This window comes from Condylura cristata, unplaced genomic scaffold, assembly GCF_000260355.1.
Source record: "Condylura cristata isolate star-nosed mole 26May11 unplaced genomic scaffold, ConCri1.0 scaffold00009, whole genome shotgun sequence".
In the NCBI taxonomy this organism is placed as follows: domain Eukaryota; kingdom Metazoa; phylum Chordata; class Mammalia; order Eulipotyphla; family Talpidae; genus Condylura; species Condylura cristata.
The window spans coordinates 24,670,258-24,676,257 of record NW_004567110.1 but is presented as its reverse complement, the minus strand read 5'-3'; the positions used below and the strand labels follow the sequence as shown (position 1 = coordinate 24,676,257).

The 6,000-nt window shown below is 44.1% G+C and overlaps 1 protein-coding gene across 2 annotated transcripts in view; it reads left to right on the top strand.

Moving 5' to 3' along the window:
• The first annotated feature begins 465 nt into the window (after positions 1 to 465).
• The window catches only part of ATP6V1C1 (ATPase, H+ transporting, lysosomal 42kDa, V1 subunit C1), a 36,652-nt gene continuing 31,117 nt past the window's right edge, over positions 466 to 6,000 (top strand). Inside the window, exon 1 of one of the 2 annotated variants that reach the window (XM_012723053.1) lies at positions 466 to 591. The gene's annotated coding sequence lies outside the window, so the exon portion shown is untranslated. Of the gene's footprint in view, positions 628 to 6,000 lie in introns of both variants that reach the window. The other variant, XM_012723052.1, reaches the window with a different exon arrangement.

Here is a 6,000-nt window from a genome sequence, read left to right as displayed (position 1 = left end):
GGCATGATCAAACAAAATGAGCAAAACTGCCTCGTGCACCGTGAATGCTCCACTAACGCTCACGGAATTGACTTTCCGTGGGCTGGACGGAAAATATGAAATGAGCTGAGTAAACTTTTAAGACTTGGATGACAGGAGTGGTTGAAGAAACCCCGAGTGTCAAGGAGCCTGTGCAGGGGCTGCCGACAAATTCTGATACGTAGAAATCCGAAGTGGGATAACGTCAGGGAAGGCGGCCGTGACGTCCACCCAGGGCGGCCCTTGCCCAGCCTGGACACGGGCAGAAGCGGAAGCCCGCATCCCGCAGCCGCGGCGGCCTCCAGCCTCGACTCCCGGGTCTCCGGGAGTTTCCCAGCTCCGCCCCTCTTCGGAGGTCGCGGCGGCGGCGGCGGCGGCGACAGCGGCTGCGGCTGCGCAGTGGCGCGCGCGTAGGCGGAGCGGCGCGCGCCTGGGTCAGCTGACTGCTCCGGCTGGCACGTGACTTGTTCCGTGGGCGCTGGGGTCGAGGAAGCCGTGAAGCCGGGGCTTGGGTCGGGAAGGGATGGAGCGCTGAGCCGTTAACGCCTGCCAGGCTGTCTGCCTCCGTACCTGGTACTGCTGCTGCTTCCTCGTTTGACACCTTCCTGGGTCAGTGAGCGATGGCTGCCCCAGATGGGGAGTCCGGCCAGGCCGAAGCTTGCGCTGCGGTCGCCGCCTGGGAGGGATGGGGGCGGGCGCCGCGGCTGTGGCGTTGGAGCTGGCTTGGGTCGCTTGGTCTGGTATTTCGTCGCAACCTTGGGTCGAGGTTCTGTGTCTTCAGGAAGAGGAAGGAAGGGGACAGCAAGGGCCCTGGGGGGTACGCAGAGGCAGAAAGGAAAAGCACAGTGAGTCTGGGACCTTTCTCATTGGATGGCAGTAGGGTCACAGCGAACCCACGCTCCGCGATTGAGGGGGATGAACGGTAACAGTGGCCCAGTTTAGGATGTGGGTTATGTGTAAGATTACAGCGAGCGCAAAAGCCTTCACTGGGCGTTTGCGTTTGTGAGTAGGATATTGGCAGTGCAAAGGGTCGGGAACCCCTCACCGCAGGGAGGGGACCCTCACCAAAGACTCAGGGTCCTTCCTTGTAGACCCAGGAAAGAAGGCAGAGAACTCAAGTTATTTTTTATTAGAGTGGGGGAAGGGTAAGCAGTAAATCCCTGAAAAGGAACTTAAGTCACATAAGGCAAATTGAATCATCTAAGAAACAGTGGAATAAGAGGGAAACTAATACTCTTTTCAGAGGGAAAAAATCTGGCTTGTTAGGGGAAAAGAAACTATTTCAGTAAGAATTCAGTACTTAGCACTACTCTGATAAGGGAGGAGTGGAATGTTAACAGCCTTACAATTTAGTACCAGTGTTGGAAAGAGAAGTTCTCTCTCTCGCTCTCACATATACACACACCACCCCACATTGAAGTACTGTGAAGTTATGTGTTATCAAAAAGAAAGTTCTAAGTGTTTGGAGCAGAGACAGATATATGAATTGGTGCTATCAATAAGTACCTTTAGGAAAGATAAAGAGTGTCAATTCAGTGGGATTTGAAGAAGTGCAGAGAAATGGGAAGAACTTTTCTAGACAGAGAAAGCCACAGGATTTGAAGGCCTGAAAATGAGAAAAACTCATTTACCGAAGAGTTAAAATTCCAATTGGGGATTTAAATTATAAAGTGGGAAATAAAGTCGGAGACAGGTAATGAGGACTTATTATGTATTGAGCTGTATGCCAGCTAATCGCCAGTTACCAGCGTTTAACAAACAGACACAGTTTAAACAGAGGAGATGAATTTCAGTAAATAATCGAAGTGTGAAATGTGCTTTGAAGGGATAAGGGTTATGAAAGAGTTCACCTGGGACCTGCCTTTACAGAAGGTTCAGAAAGAATATTTTAGAGGATATAATTTTTAACGGACATCTTAGATGAGGCTGTAGGGCTGTGGAAGTGAAAATGTTCTAGGGAACATCATATGTCAGTGGCCTGAGACAGGAGAAGGAATAACGCTTGTGAGAAGTTGGAAGGACAGCTAGCATGGCCACAGCTGATGGGACCCAAATCGTAGGGCAGGAAGAGCATTCCATACCAGGGCTTTTATCCTGAAAGTGTAGGGAGAAGGAAGATAGAGGCAGTAGAGTGAGTCAGAAGTTACAGGTGAGTCTAGTTTTTGAGAAGATAATTTTGTGGAGAATGTGGAGGGTGGCAAGCGTAAAGGAAGACCTCAGGGCCATTGTTGTACTGCCACCAGTTGTTTGGAAGTGGACAACCCCTGGAGGGTTTGGAAGCCACATACCTTATGCCCCTACTAAGGAACTGAGGAGCATGTCTAACTGTACCCACTTCATGGGGCTAAGAATTCGAGGAAGGGTGAAGAATAGCTTAGATTCTATTTGTTCCCTTACAAAGGGTAGTTAGTTATATCTATCCTCTACCCTCCTGACAAGCCATCTTGAAGTAACTGAGATTGAATCATTGTGGAGTTGATGGGAAGCAAATTTGTTTTGGCCTTCCAAACTTATTCTTTGTAAAGTCATCTGTACCAGAATCCCTTTTAGTAACTACAGTTAATCACTGGGAGGACTCAGTTGCCTTTCATATTTGTCCTGTCTTCCTAGGTCTTTGAGAGAAGGTAGATGAAAATGCTAATCATTTTTTTTAGATCAAGTTAATTAAGTTAATTTAAATGATCCATAAAAATGATCATTCTTTGGAATAACTTTTTAAAAAATAGTTTATTTTTACATCATTTTGTGCCTTTTTCTATCGCAGTTGTAATCCCCATGGGCTTCCCATCACCAAATCACCTGTGTGATATATCACCATAGTCCAGTGCATTTCCCTCCCCCCACTGTTCTTGATCCCATTCCCCACTCCACCCCATAAAATGTCTCTGGTATATAGTTGTTCACTGCTGTGAGTGAAACCATCTGGTATTTTTCCTTTCCTTTCTGGCTTATTTCACTAAGCATGATCTTTTCCAGCTCTATCCATTTTACTGCAAAAGACATGTGTTTAATTTTTATTTTTTTTTTTGGTTGCTGAGTAATATTCCATTGTGTATATATACCACATCTTTTTAATCCAGTCATCCACTTTTGGGCATTTGGGTTGTTTCCATGTCTTTCCAGTTGTAAATAAAGCGAAAATACTGTACATTTTATAAGAACCAGTCTATCAGGAGACCCTTGGATACAGTGACTGGTCTAAGCCTGGCAGAACTTCCCCAGTCTTCTGACTGCTGGTGTGTTGTTCCTGCTGGTTACTGCACAGTATTTAACACAGTGCCTTTTAAGAGAGGAAAGTGAGTTTCTTGGTGTAATCTTTGAGTTGGTACCTCTGATGAACTTTTTCTGGGAGGACAGTTTCACTGGATTTGGTCATGGTGGTCAGAGCTTTAATAAGCCTTGGTGAAACTATTCAATGTACAGTTCAGGTGGAGGAGATAATGAGCAGTAAGGTGAGCTGAAAGTGCTCAGGTAAATCACAGTTCTTTGGCAGTGGGAAAGTCTTAAATTGTGTTCAAGATCAAGACTCTGTGTTGTGTCACTAAAGTCCCGGATCTTTTTCTCTTTTGGTATATCTTGCAGGGACCAGATAAAATCTAAAGAAACAGTACTCAGGCTGTGACTCCAGTCAATGCTGAGAGCTAGGTGCTTAGTGTAATTTGACTGTTAAAACTGGGCAGGAAATACTTGTTTTTATCTTTTGGCAAATTAATCTTAGCATCCTATTTACATTACATCCTATTTACATTGGTCCTTACAATCTAAAAAGATAGGAAACCCCCAGATTGGATTTTGTGATTATTTTCACAACTCTGAAATAATTGCTTTGGCCAAAGAGCAAAATGGAATGCTAAAATAAACCATTGCCAAAGATCTCTTCATAGTCCACCAGTGCCAAGTAGCCAGTCTTCCTTTTGAACTTGAATTTGATAAGTTCCTCTGTTAAGTTTTGTTCTTATTTATATTCTTAACCTATCTGCAGGAGTAAATATTTTTCACATTTTGGATGTGGTTTTATATGACTTTAGTTACAAACTCATTCTTGTTAAATTTCCATTTCGTCGTCATCATCTTTTTCCCTATAGACAATGGAAATCATTAGTATGGCGCAATGACCAGGGCAGTCTAAAGCTTCCTACTGGCACTAGTAATTCTTTGCAGCAGAAATTTCAAAGTGTATTCTTGACAATGAAAATTCTTTTCCAGTGGGAAATCTTGTGACGTTTTATCACTGTGCAAATCTGCTATACATTTGGTGTGTTCAGAAAGGAGCCAGGTGACAAGAGAGTATTGGTGGAGGGAGGTTAAGTGAAGCTTGTGCACATATGGAAGTGTGAGAATGTGCCCCCAAAGTCAGAGAATGTCAGTGACTGACTAGCTTATTTTAAAAAGTGTCAGATGGGCAAGAGAGGAAAGGTGTTTTGGCTACATTCAGGATAAAAGATGGAGACCTAGCTCTAGGTCTAAAATGAGGTGGTTGTATATTTGAAAATGGAATGCCAGGTAGGTACAAACTGTTTTAAGTAAGAGATGGATGTATCATTTAATCAATGAATAGGAAGTGATTTGTGAATTAAACTAACAGTTAAATTTACCATGTACATGGATTTTTTTTTTAATAACCAGCTTAATGTTTAGTGTTTCTGCAATAGTGCTGCTGGGAATTTGGATAGGAACTTCCCTTTCTTTAGCCCCCATCCAACAAATGATGATTGATAGTCACCCCCATGCCCCGTATTATGATAATCTCTAATGCTCCCATACATTTCAAAACTCCTCCTGGATAAGAGAAGTGCCATTTAGTTATGGTACCATCATTCATTTTTTAAAATTAAAAGTATTTATTTATGCATACAAGAACTGGGGTACAGGCCAGAGGTATGAAGGGTGAGGTAAGAGCATTCACCAGAGACAGAGTGGGGAGCAGAATAAGTTGATCCACCGAAATACACTGGTGAGGGCAGCAGTGGGTGGGTTAGGAGAGGTCTGCCACGACATGTGGGTCACCTCCCTGGCTAGGGATTGAACTCGTGCTGCAGTGGCTACAGACAGTTTCATAGTACTGCAATTTAACCCTTTGCACCACCAGGGAGGACCCCATCATTTATTTATTAAACAGATATTGGAGTACTTTTTAGACAGCACTCTACTAGATGTTGTAGACATATAGGGGTTAGAGTAGTTTTTTTTTTTTAGATTTTTAAAATTTATTCATACAGAACTGGGGTACAGGCCAGTGGTGTGGGGCGGTGAGAGGCTTCACCAGAGACAGAGTGGGGAGCAGAACAGGCTGATCAACGAAGGGGAGCAGCAGGCTGGTCAGGAGAGGTCTGCCACGCCATGGGGTCACCTCCAGGAAGGGCAGGGATCGCACTTACGCTGAAGTGGCTTTAGTTTCTTAGTGCTGTGCTTTAACCCACCATGGAGGGCTGTATTTTAACCAGTATGTAAAATGTAGGTAATCTCTAGTTCTGTCACCTTGGGCAAGTAATTTCAGTATCTCATTTGCAAATGAGGGTGCTGATAATATACCTGAAGAAATTTAGTCCAAAATTGCTTAGCATATGGAAGTGTTTATTCCTGGGCACAGCACATTGCACATTTTCAGTACATGGTTGCCATTACCAGTTAACAGAATCTTAGGCTTCCTGGAGTGATGTACTTGGGGAAACTAACTTGTTATGAGGATTTAACTTGCTAAATTTCAGGTTAGAGTACACTGTGGTAGAGATATCAGCACCTTCTAGTAGAGTGTGGTCTTGGGGTCCAGATTTATAATAAAATACCAGCCCAAAAGAAAAGGGAAGTAATGTTTTGGGACCCATGATTGTAGATTCAGGGAATTCCCTGTCATGGGAAGAATTGTTTACTCCTTGGGTCATTGCAGAATTCCTTGGGCCAGAGAGGAAATCTCTGAACAGACACACCTACTGAAATACACTGCTGAGGGGAGCAGTGGGCGAGACAGGAGAGGTCTGCTGC